General features: G+C 41.9%; 1 protein-coding gene across 1 annotated transcript in view; it reads left to right on the forward strand.

Moving 5' to 3' along the window:
- Positions 1-1,537: 1,537 nt before the first annotated feature.
- ARHGAP24 (Rho GTPase activating protein 24) overlaps positions 1,538-21,668 on the forward strand; it is a 244,621-nt gene continuing 224,490 nt past the window's right edge. Inside the window, exon 1 of the mRNA XM_058803012.1 lies at positions 1,538-1,572. The gene's annotated coding sequence lies outside the window, so the exon portion shown is untranslated. The remainder of the gene's footprint in view (positions 1,573-21,668) is intronic.

Raw genomic sequence — 21,668 nt, forward strand, 5'->3', positions numbered from 1 at the left:
TGACAAAAAGAGAACTTTGCTCAGAGTAAGGGAGTAAAAATTACCCCAGGGCTCGCAGGATGATCAAAACAATATATAGTATGTTTTAACAATACATAGTATGTTTTAATGTGGGACTGAATTTGGGATTAATAAGGTCTTAGTATTATAACTAATACTAAGACCTTATTAATTATTTTTTTAAAATCTTAGTACAATGAGCTACATTTATTTAGATATATTTCAGGTTTTTTTCCATGAAGAAACCTGAAAACAATGTAAGTAATCTGTTAGGGGGACAACACCCATGCAAATCCATTTCCTTTTTTTTTTTTTAAGGCTTAGGGACTTCACTTTACAGATGATAAATGACTTCTCTATAAAATGATGTTTTTATTCTTTGGGGTAGTCACTATTCTAACTTTGTTATTTATTGCAAAAGATAATCCAAAAACAAAGTAAAGGAGTTTGCCAGACTAAGAACATCAGGCTGAAAAGCAGGGGGTCAGCCTAGGTTCATAGTGAGTGCACAGCATTCATTTTGTTGCAACAACGTAAACTGGAAATTATGACTTTTGAGGGAAGGGCAGCCATCTACAGGCACCTTAACAGGCTTCAGAGGTAGGGCTGTGAGAGCTGTGAACCTCAAGAACAACAAGGCCTGGTGGGCAGGATCCTGCAGGTGGGCTGAGCACAAACACAGGCTGGGCAGAGAATGCACTGAGAGCAGCCCTGAGGACAAGAATTTAGGGGCGTTCATGGATAAACAGCTCATTATGACCTGGCAATGTGTGCCCACAGCCCAGAAAGCCAATTGTATCCTGGGCTGCATCCAGAGCAGCGTGGCCAGCAGGGACAGGAGGGGATTCTGCTCCTCTCTGGTGGGAGCCCACTCAGAATGCTGTGTCCAGTTCTGGGGTACCCCAGGAGTAATGGCTTTAAATTGAAAGAGAGCAAGCTTAGATTGGATATTAGGAAGAAATTCCTCAGTGTGAGGGTGGTGAGACACTGAGCACAGGTTGCCCAGAGAGGCTGTGGATATCCCATCCCTGGAAGTGTTCAAGGCCAGCTTAGAAGGGGCTTTGAGCAGCCTGTTCTAGGTGTTCCTGCCCAAGGCAGGGGGGCTGGAACTAGATCAGTTACCAGTTCAATTGGTGTATTCTCACAGCATAGCATGTGTGGATTTTTTGGGGCAAGGACTGAGGAAAACATGTGTTACCAGTTACCTCACAGCTTTGGGTGAATCCCAGCATATTTATATTTTTGTTGGCTTTCAAATGCTGCAATCATGGTTCTAACTTCCATATTTCAGGGTATATGATGCCCCCACTATTGCCTGTATGATGCTTTGTTTCTGGGTACAAAACACTTCCCAGCTGCTGTGACTTTGCTTTCAAAATAGGCACTGTTGCTGCACACCTGATCACCATTAAAGCCTCATGTAACAATTGGCACTGATTGTTTCAGAGGGTTTTTAAGGACCAGGAAGGACAGAAACTAGTTTCTCCAGCATGGTCTGTCTAGTTGGTTTCTACTAGATATGAAGAGTCCCGACGTACTGCACTGACTATAAAATTAGAGGAAAATAATAAGGTATGTGAAGTATTTTGTAACTATTTTGCGTGGTCAAAGTCCATGAGCAGCTATAATACTCTGTTCTAAGGAATGAGGAATAGTCACTTTCTCCAGTTTCTACTGCCTTGCCTTGTACATTTGTGTTGGATGTGGCATTTTCTTGTGGTTCTGCATAGCTTGTGGCATTATAGACAGCATTATGACTAGGTTTGTGCCCTTTGAATTAGCATGCTTATTATCTGAAAATAGATAATTGTTGTGATGTGTTTTTACTTTTCAGTGATGGATAAAACCAGGGAGGAGTAGTCAGAGAATCTTTCAAATTCTCATAGTCTTGGTAAGATGTCTTGTTACTTGAAAGTGCTCCCAGCCTGTGCTATTTCCATTGTTGTCATCTTTGTGAAGGGCTGGGAATCCAGCTCTGCCTTTGTAAGCCTCCTTTCCCAGCAGCTTGTCAATAGCTTTGATCTGTGGGGTTTCGCTAATGGAGCTCAATACCTGCTCCCCTCACCTGAGGGCAGCTGCTCTGATCTGATGCTTTTTCCTTCCATGCAGAATAAAGATTGCCAGCCAGGGGAGGGTTAGCAGAGGGGGCAAGATTATGAATTCCCTGGAGGCTGCTGGGGAATTCAGGATGCACACCCAGCCAGTGGGGCTAGTACAGAATGCATGACCTCAGAAGGTGTATTTGTACTGTAGGGGGAACTCAAAACCCAAGACACGATCATAAGGATTTTTTGTTGTTGCTCGCAAAAGTTGCTGCAGTTTTCACAGTGAAAAAATATCTGCTCCAGATTTACATTGAATTTTTATGAGTGGTTTTTAGCTGGAATTTGCTTTTGTATTGTAAGTGCTGCTTCTCCTCTTTGTGGCAGATGTGAAGAGATAAACAGATGGGAGTTGATCACTGGACTAGGAGTTCACATTAGTTTAGGGATCATCCACAGGCTGGCTATCCTATCAGCATTCCCAGGGAAAATATGACAAAACAGAAATGTGATTCACTCAATAAAGAACTACAGGATGGGAATGTATTAGTGTAGGTCAATGTGGCTTAAAGGGGAACAGATGCTGCCAAACAAGATAAGTAGGGTTGAAAAAAGTAATTGTGCAAGGGACAAGAGGTACCCAACCTCACAGGTGCTTGTGATTTGCAAGAATTAACTGTTCAGAGCTGATAGGATAAGAGTTAACAAACTGGTGTCATTCTGGCTGTTGATTAAGGAATCCTTATCAGCTGGGAGTTTTTGTTAGAGGCAGCCTCAATTAAGCATTTTTGTTTGCAGTCTGCAAGCAAACAGCTGATAGAATGATGTTTGTGGGTGCTGTGCTACAGTGAAGGCAGTCAGGGTGGAGGGGAGTCATTAATGCAAAATAGAAATGGCTGCATGCAAATTAGACTCAGGTGTGTCAGTATTTCATTGCTTTTTGTGCTGCATATTTGTACTGGATGAAGCCATTAAGAGAAACAGGCCTGAAATATTTGTGCGTGTTTTTAAAGCTGTGTTAAAACATATGGACAATACAGTAAAGTGTGGTGAGACTGATTTTAAAAAAAGTGAATTGTTTTTAGGGAGAACCTGAGGAATTCAGGCTGTTGAATTCTCTCTGAAGTCCCTGGAGTGGCTGGGTGACTATCCATTTTCTTCCTTGCAAAGCATATTCGCAGAACTAGGGTAAGAGATGCAGTAACAAATGGGTAAAAAATGGAAATATGCAGCTGTAATGAGAAAACAAAGCAGCAGCTCCTCAGAGCAGGAATTAAGCTCTGGAAATAGCTGTCAAAAGGCAAGGGTAGGTTTCCACTGTTTTGCTGTCCTGAAATCCAGAATGGCTGCCTGGCTGGAAAGTGGCTTAGGCAGTTTAATACTGGCTGAGTTTAGTCCAAAGGCAACAGTGCAATATAAGGGTCTGTCTGACCTACAGGGGGTCTGTTCAAGCCTTAAGCTTTCTCAGTCTGAGAAGTGATTTGAAGGTGAAAAGACTTGTACCTTATCCAATTGTGCACAGCAACCATGCTGTAGCCTTTAATTGTTTTTGTTCTGTGATGCTTGCATCTGAGGCAGAACTGCATCAGAAATTTATGGCCAGACAGCAAAGCAATCAAATGCCTCAAATAATAACTGCACCAACCTCTGGGTCTGAGTGGAAGGTTACATTCTGGTTTCCAATAAGGTAATCACATTTCATCTGACAGCTTGACTTTAACTCATGAAATACATATTTAAATTCCTTGATCAGAAAGTGAGATGCTAGAAGTTATATTGCCATGTGTGAGGCACTCTATTGTTGCTGTGGCTTGCCTCAGTCAAGTCAGGAAAACATTTTCCAGGGAGTTATGAGTTATCAAACATGGGTGAAAAGCTGATAAGAGTTGTGCCTTGCCCCTCTAGTGAGAGACATTAGGGCTGGTGAGTGATCCAGCTGGATCCCTGGGAAGCATCAAAGGGCAGGTGGGTGATTTTCAAATCTGTCTGCCCTACCTTGCAGTGGGGTACCTTGTTCTCTCTGTGAGCAGAGTGGTGGGATTGTTCAGAAATGCTTTCTGCTGTCAGCTAGAGCCTGTGCATTTGGCTCTTTCTGAGTATGATTTATGGACTGAGGCTGGTCATGAAATCCCAGCAGCACACTGCCTCCTGGCATCAGTGTGGACAGCCTCTGGGAGACAGATGGGTAAGAGACCTCTAAAGGACACAGATTGGATTATCAGTTGTAGTGCTTCATCACACGCTGGACTCTTGTATGATTTTTAATTGAAAAAAGATGACTGACAATTCAATTACGTGTCCTGCTGTGCAGGCATTCAATTTCATAGCCAGTTGTTCCTCTTCTCTCTGCCCAAGGACAGATCTGGTTTTGCCCTGATCTCAGTTTTGTTGCCTTGTGCCCATTAATCTCATTGCCAAGCTGTTGCATGCCCCAGCCTGTGCAGAGGAATCCAGCTGGAATCCTACTGGAAGCTGCAGCTGGAAGAAGAGGTATGGCAGAAAACCCCCTTGCATCAAAGGGTTTCTTACAAGCCCACCTGTGCTGACAGCAGGCACTGGGGATGTTTAGGTGTGTTTGTGCATCTTGTGGGAGCTGGGAGCAAAGCAATGGGCTCATTACCAATGACTTATTTTTGCTCCAGTGTCTGAGAGAGTGATACCAGCTGCTGCAACCTGCTCCTGAGGGTCTCAAACAGTTCTGGTAGTTAAGAGAAGATGGTTTAAGCTGTTCCATTTGCTCCTCCAAGCTTGTTTTTCCCACACTTGTAGAGCTGTCAGGCATTTTCTTCCATTGTTGACATTCTGCAATTGCTCCTGGCTGCTGATTGTGATATTAACTTGTACTAAAACAGGAGAGAATCTGTGCAAATGGTTGGCTTTTCTTTCTCACCCATAGCTGGCAATCAATTCTTAGGCTAGAGCAAATCCCTGCATTCTCACAGAATGAAATATGTTCCATCTTGGTGGGAAGCCCTTTGCACTCAGCTGGATTGATTTTTCCCAAGAGCACCACAGAGCCAGTTTAGGATTTCTACAAGTTAGATAGTTCAGGGAAGGGAATCTGTTTGCTCACATTTTAAGGGCTTCAGGAATGAAACACTGATTGTACCTCACAGCAAGTGTGACTAGGTTGTCAGTTTGGGGTGTTCGGCTGTTTTGTGTGCTAGGTGCAGTTATAAACCCGTCCTGTGGCTTTCATGTGACTGGGACATGGCTCTGGAGGGGTTAGAGTTACAACCCTGGCAGCCCAGTGTGCCCCATTCTCCAGTGAAACAGCTGTAAAGATGTCCCAAAGTGCTACAGATGTGCAAGATTAACAATGATTGTTAATCAAACATTAATAGTGACTGTTTCTAGTGGGGAGTCCCTGAGAAGGAGACCCCAGCTTGAGTCAGCAGGACTGTACTTCTCAAAGCTGGTGTTGCAAGGGAAGGGGGCACATTTTGAGAGGAATTGCACAGAAATAAGCTGACATGGGCCTGGTTCTGAGCAGGTGAGAAATCTCTGACTGAAATTGGCTCACAAGGCTAATGGATGTGCAGCAGAAGGGAGTTAGGAAACCAAAATGAAAATATCCTGATAGCACAAATGGGCACTGTGAAAATGGCACCAGTTTTAGTACCTAAAATGTTTTCTGAGCTATATCCCATTAAAAGGTTACCCTTTAAACAGTTTATTTGTTTTTGGGGCATGTCTTGAGGAATCAGTGGTGTGTTATTGTTCCAGCTTGTGATAAGGGCTTTTCTTTATTGCCTTGCATGGGCTATGTTTTATTCATGTTTTCCACACAGTTGGTTTTTTGTTCCCTGGAAATGGCTGCTGTGCACGGTGACCTGGAGGGCTGCTGCACCTCCACACCTGTGAGGGTGAAATGGCTGGGTGCTTTCCCTCAATCAGCAGTGAGCCCCACAGTGGAAATTTCCACTGTAAGGACCCAGCAAGCTGCCCTGGTCCTTAGTCCATCACACAGTGACTCCTGTGGCACCTGGGAGTGGAGCACAAGAGAGGAAGCTGTGCCAGTCCCTGCCACTGTGGGTTTTGCCTTGTGACAGTCAGGTGGCAAGAAGCAGATTTCAGTTTCAGATTGATGTTTTCCCACAGTGTCTGTGTCATAGACAAATCCCAGCTATGCCCTGAGGACGAGCTGGGTAAATGAGGCTGTGCTGGATTCTGGGGTTTGTGCCTAACCTGTCATGGGCTTCTGGCTCACCTCAATTCAGCTTTGATCTCATCTTTCTTAACTATCCTATGTCATAATTGGTTTTTGTGCATGGCTAATTAGGAGCTTTAGTTTCTCTGAAATGTACAAGCTGCTGTCTCCATGTGTGCTGGTTTTGGCTGGGGTAGAGTTAATTTTCTCCCCAGTAGCAGGCGTGGGGCTGTGTGTTGGATTTGTGCTGAACACACTGTTGATAACACAGGCATGTTTTGGTTACTGCTGAGCAGGGCTTGTACAACATCAAGGCCTTTTCTGCTTCTGGTACTGCCCTGCCAGCGAGGATGCTGGGGGTGTGCAAGGATTTGGGAGGGGACACACAGCCCACAGGGACACACACAGGGGAAAACTGGCCCCAGCTGACCCAGGGGATATTCCAGACCATATGGCATCATGCTTAGCACAACAATCTGGGGGAAGATGAAGGAATATTCTCCTGGACATCCCTCCTCTTGAACTCTTCCTTTGTGTTCTACAATACTGAACAACCAATTTGCTGCCATGAAACCTGAGTACTAGCAGCAGGACGCTTCATAGAACATTCTCAGACACTTGCTGCTTTGTCACATGGATCATTCTTGATGTGCTCTGCAGCTGGTCTCCTTTGCTGCTCCCTATCTGTGCTGAACCATTTTAAGCTCCTAATGACACCCAGTGATTCCAAGTGGTGTCATAGTTTATTTCCAGTACTAATACAGAGAGAGCATCATTTCACTGCACACAGGAGCCTCCTGTCTAGTGCATTAGGGACTGCCAGTAAAAGCCATGGGGCTGTTGAGCTGAGACTACAGGATCCTTTCTTAAACACAGTAATGAAGAATTTTTCTTGAAAAACCTGATTTCTCCTCTATCAGAGTTCTTGATGGTGGTTTGTTTCAAAAATAAAAGCTACCTCCCCTGAATTAGGGTTCCCAAGCGCCAGAGAGGAAAGGCACACATGAGGTGTCCCAAATAAGCTTAGTGTGGTCAGGGAGCAAGGATGCTTCTCACAGAGCATTGCCTGTTGCTCTGTGCCCATAACCAATCCTCTAGTCTCCTCAGGTGAGAAACACATAACATGTGAGCCAGGGATGAATTTTGTTAGATCAGAAATGCCCTGCAGGGATTTCCCCACCACTGGAGGGCAAACTGTTGGATTTTGTCCTTGGTGGTACCCTCTGCTTCCACCTTAGAGCAAGGCTTGGGAGAAGGCCACAGATTGTTCACATGAATGGAAAATGTGGTGTTGATGGTAACAGATCCAATGTAACTAACATGTGCCAGTAGAAAAGGGCAAAAAAGATAGTTTATACATGTCAGAACAGGGCTAATGGGACAAAAAAAAAGTTATTTCTTCTTGTATATGTTTCTGGGTATGATTTTCTGGGGTTGACTTGGCTGCTGTCTGCAGTAAACACTTTACTGAGAAAGCAGAGCCACTGGTACTCAGCAGTTCCCAAGATTGTGATTTATTGCAAAAAAGTTTTGCTAAGGACTATTGGTCTTTCCTTATCATTTAAATATTCTTCCCCCCCTTCCATTTTAAGTGATATAATTTGTCAGCAGCACTGACAGTGTCAGAATTCCTGGGCAGTCCTGGTTTGCAAGGAGATCTTTGAGGTAGCAATACAGAAAATGGACAAAACAGCCTGAAGCAAGGGCTTGTTTCCAGCTGAAGCCTTCCCAGCAGCTCCTTGTCACAGGCAAGGTGGAAGACACAGAGCAGACTCTGGTGCCTGGCTGTGAGCTGAGCTCCCCTGGGATTGTGGCACAGCAGTAACACAAAGATTGTCACACAGGAACAATAGGAAATCATCTTCTCTCTCTGGTGTAATACAGACTTTGCTGCAGTCATGGAGTAGCAAGTGACAAACAGGGATGAGGGCTGTTGTAAAGAAGATGGTGATTGCTAATTTTGGGATTAAGTTTTGTTTTCCTTGCAGAAGCTATCTCAAAGCTTATAGCTGGAGAAACTGTTGTGTTACCTGTACAAAATGTGCCACAGTTAGCATTGCTTATGGCTGAGGAAAGTAGGATGCAGTTGTTCTGTCTGTGATGGAGTGGGACACACAAAAAAGGGGACAAGAATGTGCAGAGACTATTCCCTTTTCTCTTGCATCTTCCATCAAGTGTCCAGGCTTAATCATGGAGCTATTGGAAATGCATGGAATTGGGATTCCAGCTAAGGATGTACAGAATGATCCTGTGAGCTTTCAACATCAATGGAGCAGGGAAGTGAACTGAACTGAGGAGAGTAGGAAATGAGCCAGATATTAGGGATTTATCTGAAATTCTGTGTTTGAGGGTAGAATTTGTGTTGGCAGGGTGCATTCTTGAGACACACATGAGCAGCTCTGCCTGGATATCCCACCCAGTACAAACCACTGTGTTTACAGAGCTCATTGGTGTTGGGGCTATCATTGGGATTTTAACTGTGAAATTTGTGCTGCTCTGAGCACTCAGCTCACTGGTTCTGAGCACAGGGATCCTGCAGACACAGGTTGGAATGAAGGAATCCAAACAAGGTAAAGGCTATTTCTCAATGAAATGGTACCAATGAAGAATCCTGCTGGTCTCTACTGTTCTTCTGTTTACCCAAATGCCATTTATTACCATGTTTTCCCAACTTGCCTGTGTGAAAGCTGAGTAGGGACTGTCTCTGTTCCTTAAAACTGCTACAAATCTGTTAGACTGTGCACATCATGGATCTAAATATACATTTAGGTAAAATATATAACACAGCTGCTAGGCAGTTTATTTTCACCAGTGGAAAGACTATATTTCAAGAGAGTGGTGAAATGTCAAGTGAATTATGGGGTTTGTCTTCTTACTTGTAAAAATAAATTGTATATTCTATAATCTGAACCAGACTAGGTTTTAATTATGCACTGTTTTGCTTTGATTTACTAGGCAGGTTATCTAGAGGCCAAAACACTAGCAGATATATTGTAGTAAGTCTGGAATGACTTAAAGGGCAAACATTAGACTGAGTAATTCATTTTGAACAAGCTACCATGGGTTTTTTTGCTAGGCTTTCTTTCATCTTTTGCCTCCAAGCTTAACTCTTTCGTGGATTACGGTAACTTAACTTCTGCTTTATAATTTGGTTGTTAATTATCAACCCTGTTGGTCCTGCGTATAGTTTATCCCCATAGGGGTCTGAAGAAATAGATGTAATTGAACTTGTCTGTGCAGGACTTTTAGCTAATTGACTGCTTTTTCTTGTGGAGAGCTGAGTCTGGAGAGATAAGCCACAGGCACTGGTGTTCCAGTGAAATGCGTGCAGCACACCATGGGAAATGCTCACTGGAGTCTCACGTTACTGGTAGCAACACTGATGTCTAATCTTCCTAGATATATGATACTCCAGCCAGGCTTCAGAGATTTTGCCCTCTGGTTTTTGTATCATGCTTGAATTTTGTGTTCAAATCAAATGCCACAAGTTTCTGCAGAGCAGGATGGGTTTTGAGATTGGCAAGCATTTCTTATCAGTGAATTGAGTGCTTGTGATGAACAATTGGGTTTGACATTCTCCTGTATGCTGTTCATGGATTCTGACAGCACATGGAGAGATGCTGTCAGTAGGATTGCAATGTTACAGTAACAACTCAGCCCTTAAAATGCCAATGGAAATGGTTAGTTTGGAATAGTAAAGATAAGAGCTGAGAAATGCTGAATGTAAAAAACCACCTGTTAACATCCCCAATCTGGACATCAAATCTACCAGATTTGATGAAATCCATTAAATACAAGAGCTTAAAAACTGATGTTAGATGAGAATCTCTGTGTAAAGAATCCTGTAAACTTACCTGGTGTAAAACAGCAGCAGCATGGGGATGATCTGGGCTGATGTCTTGGAAGGTTTTTGACAGCAGATGTTTCAAACAAAAGCAAGGAGCTGCTGACCTTCACTAGAAAGTATTTTAGAGAGAATGTTACATCAATAACTGGGCAGCAGTGGACCAAACTGCAGACAGACCAACTGTCCCAAGTTAGTGAGCACTGATACTGTGCTGGAAGGATGACTGCTGTTTTCATATCAAATGATGCTCTAGCCTGGCTCTGCTTCCTTCTGGAACCTTAAGTATTTTTAGCCTGTTTGATGCCTCAGATAACTCAGTTGTAAAATGGACATATGGGCATTTAATTGGTGTACTGGAAGTGCAAGTGGTTTCTTGATGTGTGAACAGGTGCTGCAAAGAAAACTGGTGTTTGTCAGTGAGCAGTGGGACTGGGTTTGTTCACTTGGATTTGTAAGATTAGTTACCTAAGTTAGATTTTTGAGTTGGTTTTTTGACTTCTCTTAGATCAGCACAAAGTTTATAAGAAGGCATCAGAAGAATTACTCTGTACCCTAAGTGCTCCCATAGTATTTAGTGCCCATTGTCTGCAGTACTGGAACAGAACAGATCTGCCTCACACCAGATCCATGACTGTGGTTTCTAAATGAATTCAGGGAAGAAAATTTGGCCCTACTCCTTAAACAGCCTTTTTCTATTTCACAGTCAAATTTCCCCATTTTAAAGAAACTCCATAACCAGCAAAACTGGGTGGAACTCCTCATTCACCCCCTTTGCCCAACAGTAAGTGCTGAATGTATGTGCTGACCCTGCTATAAGCCCTACCAGAGCCTACCCTGACCAGCCCAAAGCCAAGGCCCTGCTTTTTTCCCTTATTCCTGTAGTCAGCATGCACTGGCTAGGTTGTGGAGAGCTAGACAAACTGCTAAAATTCTTTGCAGAGCTAGAGCTGAACTTGATTGTTTTTTAGCAGTAAGTTGTTAATTACCTTGTCACTTACACCTAATTTGCCGACAGGCTTCAGTGAGCCTGTGCATTGCAGTACAGCTGCTGAATGTAGCACAATTCCTAAAGGTTTGTTTTATCTTGCAGGTCTGTCAGAGGGGTTTTTATTCTTTCTATTAATATCAAATTGTTGTATGTGGAACCTTAGAAGCATGCATTTAGACATTTTTTCTCTTGCTAAAAAGCAATCTGTTAGACTGGTTGAGAAACACCTTTTACCATCAAGAAGTAATGCTGTGTTCACTGTCTCAGGAGCTTCCTAGATTTTTTTTTTTGTGATGGATGCTTGCTGTTAGAACCATGTGATCACTTGCTGTTTAGGCAAATTATAGACAGGTATAGGAGGAATGGTTGCACTTCTCATAAAAGGAGGAAATAGCAACAGGGTAGCTAGTTAAAGTGATGATGTCAAATAAAAGGGAGGGCTGATGAAAGCTACTGAAAGCTGAATTATAGAGAGATATTTATGGAAATAGGAGAGAAATAGAGCCTTGTGCTGCATTTGCCCTCTGCCTGATGACTAAAAAATTATCTGTGGTATTTTCTGGGTCCCCCATCGGAGGAGGAAGGAATAAATCTGACTCTGTGTTCTTAGAAGGCTAATTTATTATTTTATGTTATATATTATGTTAAAGAATGCTATACTAAAACTATACTAAAGAATAGAGAAAGGATACTGACAGAAGGCTAAAAGATAATAATGAAAACCTTACGACTCTCTCCAGAGCACAAACACAGCTGGACCATGATTGGTCATTAAGTAAAACCAATGAAACATGCACCTGTTGATAAACAGTGTCCAAACCACATTCCAAAGCAGCAAAACACAAGAGAAGCAAATCAGATAATATTGTTTTCCTTTTTTTTTTCGGAGGCTTCTCAGATTCCCAGGAGAAGAATCCTGGGCAAGGGGATTTTTCCAGAAAATATGACGGTGACAACTATTTGCTGTTGTCTGTGTAGTACTACCCTGGCTGTGGCCTGACAATCACCATTTGTTACTTGGCAATCTATTTCTCACAGAAGTTATTCTCCTGAAGTAAAACTGAGTGAATATTTATATCTGTCTGCATCATACATTTATTTTCCTGCTGTGAACAAGTATCTAAGGCAAACCTGTAACCTGTAAACCTGCTCCTGTAACAGGAAGAAGTAGAAAGTCACTCTGTAGAGAGAGCCATCTTGAGAAGAAGCAGTGGATTTCTAACTTGTAAATACTTCAGCAGTGCATAGGAGGCTGCAATTTGCACTTCCTTTTTTTGCTTCACATGACTGTACCTATTCTGTTTCCTGGGCATAATTGGATCCAGTAAAAAAATGGCATAAGGTTTTCACAGTAAAGGGCATTACTTGACTGAGGTTTTGCACTTGCTTAACTTTAAAGGTCAGTGAGTTTCTCTGGGTCGCAGCAAAATCAGATGCTCCACAGTACCCAGCCTGGGTTTGCTCTGTCATTGACAGTAAATATGAGAGAGTAAAGCAGGCAGTGAGCACAAGGGCTGACTCTGTGCTTCTGGAGAAACTGTGTGTTGCAGGAATTTTGGAGGGCAGGTGCCATGATGGCATCTCTTTCTTTTAGATCTGAAATCAAGGAATCCATAAGTTGGAGGAAACAAAAATATTCTGCCTGCTCATCAAGAGTGACATTTCATATTTGCATTTTCAAATGTAGCCATTGAAATTCTCCATTTTGTGGTCATGGTTTCAGAGACCGAAATATTTAACATCTGTTAACATGAATGCAGCTTAAGCATTTGCACAGCTGGGGATCATGCCATATATGAAACTTGGGTGTAACCTTGAAGAAAAGAAAGCTGATAATTTCCACTTAGCTGCATTAAAAAGAAGTCCTGTTTTTAAGACTTGTAGCACTCTTCTAAATAAATGTTGCTGGTTGTTAGAGTGTGGCTGCTCTTTGTACCCTTTTATAAATGACTTATATGCCACCAAATACACCTATTAACCTGCATTTGATGGAATAACCAAATAAAGTTTAAAAAGCTGTATTACAGAGATTGATATCTATGTAGGCTGGTTGATTCATGTTCTGGTTTACTTGAACACTGTTGGAGACGAGAAATGTGGTGTTACTTGTGGCTTATCTGAATAGGATTATCAGGGCTTTCCAGCAATTACTTCCAGCTGTTTCAAAGATAAGTGTGAGAAATGGAAAGCTGTGGAGAAGGGCTGGAAGCAGATATGCAAACTCTTCAGCCCCTGTGTAATAAATACTAAGTGTGAATGTAAACTGTGCTGCTTTGAGGGTATGTAACAAGCATTTTGGGGATGGTGCTGTGTGGCAAATGTACTGAGTGCAGGCAGGGAGAAGATTAATTATATCTGTAAGAGCAGTAATTGCAGTATCAGGAAAAAAATAGTTCTAGCACTTCCTATTAGTGAGATTTCCTGAGTCTGTTAATGTATGGTAGAATGACACAAAGAATCCAATTTCTCATTTGCTGCTACAATTCCTGAGGGTAGAAAAACTTGTTTGGTTTTTTTGCAAGTAATACTTTCCTATCTAAAGGAATACATTGAGCTGGGTCCTTCAGTGCCCTGTTTTGATCCCTGTTTTGATAGATGGGAGACAAACCACAGAAACTACCAGAAATTAAATTAACTGAAAATGAGCATCACTTAAAACAACCAGGCACTGCATCTTAAATGTAGAGGGGTGTAAGGATAGTGCAGCCTCCTGTGCCCATGGTTTTATGCTATGCAGGAGTTAGAGGTGTGGAGTCCCAGCTTGACTTCTGCTGGGGCCCCTGGAGGCAGAGAGCAGAGTTATTCCAGCTGAGCATCTGCTACATAGCTGAAAAAGCAAAGAAAAAGTGCTGTTCATGCATTTGCTGGTATTGATTATTATTGATTGAGCAGCATCCAGTGCCTCAATAACTCAGTGGCATGAAACAGGTAAATTAATGACACCTTATTTACAGGCACATCTTGCTGTGATGCCTTTGCCAGCGGCCAAATGCAAATCACCCCTGGTCTTCTAGCCCCTTCAAAAGCTGGGCAAGTAATTATCAATCTCCTGATTATCTCAGGAAATTTTCCAGAGTTGTCCAAGTTGCAGCAGCAGCTGCTTCCAATCTTTCCTTACCTGGAAAGACGACAAGGGCAAGGACCCATAGTCCAAGGTCAGCTGATGTGCAACAGGCAGGAGTCAGGCTCATCTCACCTTCCATAGGCTTTTCCTTGTGTCTAACTGTATGTGAATATTCCTGTCAATATTCTTCATCTTAAGGATATTTTTTTTTAAATTGGTAAACAGGACAACCTTCATCAAGGTTTTTACAAGAGGATAATAGTTTGGTCTGAAACTTAGCCCCATTAGTTGGTGTTTTCAGCTCTGGAAAGAGTTCTAGGACAGAACCAAAATGGTTGTAGTACAAGTTGCAAATTTCCTTTGAAAGGTTATAAATGTTCTATAAAAATGTTTTTTTTTTTTTTTTTTTTCACAATAGATTAAAACCCAAAACAACAAAACCCAGAAAGTTCAGAATAAATACATATTATTGATACACTAATAGCTAAGTTTTGCCTCCTGTATGCTCATGTGCTAAATTACAAATGCTTTCACAAATAACTTAGCAGTAGAGACTTAAAATACCTCCTCTGCAGTCAGTCAAGTTCATAAAATGTTGTAAGCAGAGAAAGTTCTTAGTTCTTGGTTAAATTAAATGAAAAACATGTGATGTCTAACAGGGTCATGGCTAGAGTCTGTGCTTCAAATTATTTTTTTTAGCTTGTTTGTTCTGCTTGACTGAGATGCCTGAAGCACAATTATGGTTTCCCACATTAAAGTGAAAGCCCTGAGTAGCCTTTCTAGTGGTGATTTTCTGTGGGATGCTATAGTATAACAAAAAGATGCCCCAGTCTGCAATATCATCTGCAGTTCTGATGCAACTTCAGCTGTAAGCTATGGATCATAACATGCCATGGCTTTAATGTCCACTCTACTGATCCTAGGAAATACTGATCAGTATTTTCCCCTTCCCTTCCCCAACAAGGCACCCAAACAAATATTTCTCCTTCCTTTTCCTCTCCTAGAACACAAGGTAATTTCTGAGGTTTAAATGTCTGTAAGGGCAGGTATGAATACATGGATTTTCCACCAGAATTATATATCTGCTTCCACTGGAGTGGTCAGGTGCTCTAGTAAATTTTCATCTCTACAAGGAGAGAGTTAGAAAGCCACTACATTATTGCCTCATTTGGAAAAGCAGCTGAGGAACAAGAAATAACATGGAGTGTTTTCATACTCTTTCACAGAATTATTTGGGTTGAAAGGGACCATAAAGATGTCATTCCTGAACATTTAGTGGTGGATGAAATAAATGCTAAAGCATTCATATAATGGGCAGTCCTCAAGGATGTGCATGATTTCTCCTGCAGGATCCATGGATCCTGTGCTAGTAGTAGCTCAGCTGAACTACAGTCAGAAGGGAAAGGAGAAAATGTTATTCATGAGAAGGACTTAGGGCTGCTCACTGCTGGGGGCAGGTGAGTCAGATGATTTTGGCAATTCAAGGTGTTTGCAAAGACAACAGACAAGAAAGAGTATATTTTAGAAGGGAACAGTCACAGAGTTCAAGTTCCTGCTAGGACAAGTTTGTATTGTTCTGTTAATATAAATCTTTCTTTAAGAGGTCTTGGGAATGCAGGCAGGCAAAAATGTTGACACCTTAGGATATTTGCCCAGGGTTTTATTCCTCAGAGGCTCTACCTTATGATACTGATCCTGATAAGGGAAAATCTTTCCAAGTAGAAAATGACCGTCAGTTAAACCAACTCTGACTTTTGTTATTCACTCAGTTCAGTGTTGCAGGGTTTAGTATTTTAGAAAGTTCTTTTGGAAAGATCAACTGTACTACTTATGTAAGCTTTCTTTTGTCCTGTTAGCTATTCCTTCTGCTTGGAAGAACATGTCATTTTCTCACTAAGTGCTGTCAGGGACACACTTCAAGGGCTGCATTGTTCATAGAGGAGTTTAATCAGTTTGGAACAAGACCACTATGAGGCAGGATTATATCCAACAGGAAGAGTAGCAAAAGAAGTGTCTTGTGTGTGTTCACAGCAATGCTCTGTGTGTCAGTTTTGCTGTTGGCATAATTGTGTGTGGGACAGGGCTCCAGAAATGTAAGTTAGTTTGACACTCTCATAGCTTAGGAGAGATTATTTTCCATGGAAATAATGCTTCAAACCTAAGGTTTTTCCTTTCAGCATGGTCAGGAAAGGAACCTTCTCAGGTGGTTGGTACATATGAAGCATTTCTCTGAGATTGTGTGGTCTGGTGACAATGCCAGCTCTGCTACTGCCCAGCCATGTCACAGACACATTTTAAGGAAAATCCTTTCCTTAGGATTTTTCTTCTTGAGAAGCTGAGAGGCCTCAGGAACAACATGAAAACAATGATTATCTGCTGCTGTGGAATGCAACAGGTGCATCTGTGATTGGTCTTATGTGGTTGTTTCTAATTAATGGTCAGTCACAGTCCAGCTGTCCGGACTGTCTCTGTCAGTCACAAGCCTTTGTTACCATTGCTTTTCTATTCTTAGCCAGCCTTCTGATGAAATCCTTTCTTCTTTTAGTATAGTTTTAATGTAGTATATGTCATAAAATAATAAATCAAGCCTTCTGAAACATGGAGTCAACATTCTCGTCTCTTCCCTCATCCCAAGACCCCTGTGAACACGGTCACACAGCCACACCACCCAAAGGAAGTTGTGGGCCAGGCCTCTCTCAGCTCTGCTGCCTGGAAAACAGGGAGAGCCACTGCCCCACTCCCTGCCTTCTCTAATCCTCTCTGCCCTGGTCCCCCCCCCATGCAGGGAGGAGGAAGAGGAGAGGGCCTTCAGCCCCTCTGGGAATGCTAGGGGAGTGAGTGAGCAGCTGTGTCCCACTCAGCTGCCAGCTTGGGTAAAACCACAGCACTTCCACATCTGTGGGGAAGAACATGGCATAAATAGGAGCAAGAAAAAGAATTTTTTCTTCAGTCCCTCAAATGTTGTTGTCACAATCCTCACCTGAAAGTGCCATCTGTGAAAATATGCACATCTGTGCTCAGGTTAAGGTTCTGGCCCATGTAATGTAAAGGTTATCACTAATTCTGTTTTGTCCTGAGAAGAAGCCTTCTCCTGGAAACAGGAGAGTACACATTTTTCTGTGCAGCAGGCTACATCCACTTGTGGAGACAATAAAGGCTTTGCTGTGGTGCTAAAGCAAATCTGAAGTTTCAAATGATTTCCTTTCAGAGTTGGTATCTATTATTCATCTGAGTGTAGCAGTTCTGAAATCAGAGAACTGCTCAGGGAGCTCCTGGCTTTGACTCAAGAAATAATCAAAGAGTGGAAGAATAAAAAGAATGGTTTCTGCAATATATGGAGCAATGGCACTTTGAGATGCTTCAGTAGACTTCTGTACCTTGAGTGCAGCCTTTTATGTTGCCTCTGGCTGCACCCATTTATCTGCAGCCTCTCCCTCTTTGTCCTGGTTTGCTATTCTTCCCTTTGAAAGAACTTATATATATATATATAATATTTTTTTTTCCCTGTATGAATTGTCTGGAATCCACTTCAAGGGCTTATTGATCTTGATGGAGTTTACTTGCTTTGGAACAAGCCTCTGATGAGGCATGATCTTAAGGTGCTTCCTACACTTTATGGTCTATAGATGACATTCTTTAATCTGCTTCCTCTGTAAACTTGCTGTGGCCAGGTTTTCCCCAGTCTCAGCTTGCTCCTACACCTCCAGTGAAGTGCAGTGAACCCCATCTCTGTCAAAGGAGAGCAAGGCTTGCTTTAAGAGGAGTTGTGCCAAGCTCCCCAAGATGTGTGAGTTTTAGAAACTATGCAAAAATGCCTCTTGCCTCTCAGTGCTGTGCCAGTAACAAGCTCAAGTTTAAGGTTTTTTTTTTTTCAGTTAAAAACATAGAAAGACAAGTTCCTTCTCATCTGTTGCTTCTTACTGAATTTTCTAGAGATTCCTCTAGCTTCACAATTAAGAGAAAGCTACAGAGATATAAAGAAATGTGACATGCAGCGGCAGATCCCAAACTTGGAGTCATGCAATTTCTTGTTAGAAGGAAAACAGGTTTTGCAGTGAATATTGAGAGGCCAGAACATCCCAAATAGAAACCTCAGAGCTGCAGTTCCAAGTCGTGCTCTGGCTGGGCTGTGGCAGGACCTTTGTGCCAAGGGATGGGCATAGAGGGGGTGATGGCAATGGAGCAGCTGAAGACAATTTCACAGCACAGAGCTGAGTGAGGACAGCTCCATGGGAGGAGCTCTGTGGCTGCTTTGCTCACAGTGAGCACGCATTTTGTGTGTTCAATGTTGGTATTAAGCTTCTCTTGGAAGATAGAATCAAACAATAGATGTGTATTGTCCCTGACATCTTTTCATAAAAATCCTTTCTTTAGGATTTTTCTCCCTTATGAGAAGCTGTGGCCTCAGCAACAAAATGTAAACAATGGTTATCTGCTGCTGTGGAATGCGATTGGTCTCGGGTGGATGTTTGGATTTACTGACCACTCATGGCAGAGCTGGGTCTCACTCTCTGCTGAGACACAGATCTTTGTTATTCATTCCTCTTGTATTCTTAGCTTAGCGAGCTTTTGAGAATTTTTCCTTCTATTCCTTTTAGCATAGTAATAATGTAATATATATCATAAAATAATAAATCAATCCTTCTGAAATGAGGTCAACATTCTCGTCTCTCTCTCACCCTGAAGACCCTTGTGACCACTGTGACAGTGTATGATAAACAGGTAGTTTACAGGTAGCTAAGCAGGAGGTAATAACAATATTATTCTGTGTCAGTATTTCCATGGCCTTGCTGTTTCTGGTGTTGATGAGCTGTCTGCTAAGCTGTGTCCTCATTTCAATTTTACAATTGATAAGCAGTTACTTGGGATATTTTATTAATCAGAATTTCCTTACACCAATACAAAAGATGCATGTATAGCAGTGAAGCACAGATAACTGTGGGCATGCTGACTAACCTTGCAACAATTCCATCAGAACTGAAGAACCTACTTATACTTTTGTTCTTTGGGATAACAAAGTTTGCCTCTTAGAGGTGAAAACAATCAGTTCTCTCTGGTTTGCAGTGGATGACTCACTGGTGACAAGTGAAGAAGGCATGTGCAAGTGTGCACGCTGCTGTGTGGCACTGCTGTGATCTTATCTGACATGTGATGTGCCCAAGTGGCACATGCTGCATGGAAAAAGCTGGTGCTGTCAGAGATGGGCTCATCTTTTTCTTTCACATCTTGGTGATGAGAGAGAATATTCTGTGTTTTTTCTCATCTGCAGCTTTTCTTTCCTTCCATCACTTTACAAATTGAAGAAGACTATCAGATACCTGAAAAGTGTCTTTTCAATATCTGTGCTTCCTAAATACTTGAGTTTTTATTGTTTTCTTTTTCACTGTTCAGTTGGAATTGAATAATTTCTATACCATTCTTAAAATTCAATTTCTCTGGTTAACCAGAACTGAGCTTTGAGGAGAAACTTTGATGTTAGCCTACAACTCCCTGAAAGGAGGCTGCAGCAAGGAGGGACTCAGTCATTTCTCCCAGGTAACAAGTGACAGGATGAGAGGAAGTGTCCTCAAGCTGCACCAGAGGGGGTTTAGATCAGATATTGGGAAAAATGTCTTTGCTGAAAGGGTGGTGAGGCATTGGAACAGGCTGCCCAGGGAGCTTTAGACATTTATGTTGATGTTGTAGCTAGAATGATGCAAGTTATTAACTGCATTTTTTACAGTAAATCACAACTGACTTCACAGTTATATTCGAGATTATTTCATTGATGAAAAATGCAGCTATTGTCTAGTTCACATAGCAAGGGGCAAGTGTTTAGTGCCTTCTTGTTTTTCACACAGCAGGATGTCAAGTTACATGAAAGATGCCCAGTGAGAGTCTGCAAGTCCCATTGAGCTCTGAGAGGTTTCATGTGTGCCTTTCATGAATGGCAGTGAGAGATCCAGCACAATGCTGCAATTCCACATGGGGTGGTGCTCACAGGGGTCCCAGGATGAGGGAAGAGATGACAATCTTGACTCTATGTTTCAGAAGGCCGATTTTTCATTTTATGATATATATTACATTAAAAGAAAATTATATATTAAAACTATACTAGAATAATAGAAGACAGGATTTTGTCAGAAAGCTTCAAAGGAATTAAGGAATGATAATAAAGTCTTGTGACTGCTCGCAGCCTCAACACAGGTGGCTGCCATTGGTCATCAAGTAAAAACAACTCACATGGACCAATCAAAGATGCACCTGTTGCATTCCACAGCAGCAGATAATTATTGTTTTTCTTTTCTTCTGAAGATAATTATTGCTTTTCTTTTCTGTTGAGAAGCTCCTCAGGAGGAAAAAATCCTAGCAAAGGATTTTTCAGAAAATATGTCTGTGATGTTTCACCCTTTTTATTTTAGATTAAATTAAAAAGAAATGTGTTTGCAAATTCTTCTGCTGGGCCCATGCAGAAGAGAGAACGAACACTTCTCAAGACGTTTATCTGTTGCCAATCAAAAACCTCAATCAAGTGCTGATGTGGAATGATCAATGAAATTCTTCACCTGTAGAACATCAAATTCTATCATATCACTAAAACAAGCTTACAGTATAAGAAAATGCAAAAACAATGTAAAGAAAGTTCATTGCTTCAAGTCCAAACATCTGAGTATCAGGAGAAAGTCCATGGACTGGAGATGTTCTTCTTTGACATCTCTGGAAGTCCCTTTGGGTCAGGCTTACAGAATCCTGAAACAAAGAATTGCTAAAGAAAATCCATCAACAATTATCAAAAATCCATTGACAGTTATCAAACAATTCTGAGAAAATTTGTGGAATCTCCTGGCCACAGCCCTTAATTGAACCACTTGGGCTGAGGCTAATTTTTGGCTTTTCAATGCTTTTGAGCTGCTAACTCTATCAACTCTTTTGGTTTTTGGGTTTTATTCCAGAAAAATATGTCCATGACATACACTTTTCTTGCAGTGGGCAAGTCAGTGGGGGGAGGACTGCTCTGTTTTGCTCATAATCAATTCTTAGTTTTTTACAAGTGCATAAAGTATGAAAAAGTGTGGATTTAGTGTGGTGGGTACTCAGCTACAACCTAATCTCCTTAGTGCCTGTGCAATGGTCATATCAGCAGGAGGAAATCCCATGAAGCAAAACTCCATGGCATCTAGAATGTCCTTAAAGTCCCAGCTTGGCCAGAGGGTCTCTGTTAAGTCTTTCACCTACATGGAAAATGAGTTATCATATCAGTCAGGTGTTGGAAGTGCAGGATCACAACTGAGCTGTCTTCGGGGGAAGTGCAACTGTTGTGTGTCTGACATTTATTGATATTTCCCCAGTATGAGTCTTTATTCATGCTCTAATTAATCATGTGTTCAGGTAGACATGTGGAATTTGAGGGACCTTTGTGCTAAGACATCAGAACTGGACATTTGCTTTGCACAAAGCAGTACATTCATTTTGCACAGCTTTAAATTCTCACTGGGAGGATTTTTGCCCCATGTTAATATTTATTCAATACTCCTGTCAGAAGATGATCAGTAGCTTTGAGGGGCTGAGGCCTTTGTACTTAAACAGGGTCACACAGA

The sequence above is a fragment of the Ammospiza caudacuta genome, chromosome 4 (genome assembly GCF_027887145.1).
Source record: "Ammospiza caudacuta isolate bAmmCau1 chromosome 4, bAmmCau1.pri, whole genome shotgun sequence".
NCBI lineage: Eukaryota > Metazoa > Chordata > Aves > Passeriformes > Passerellidae > Ammospiza > Ammospiza caudacuta.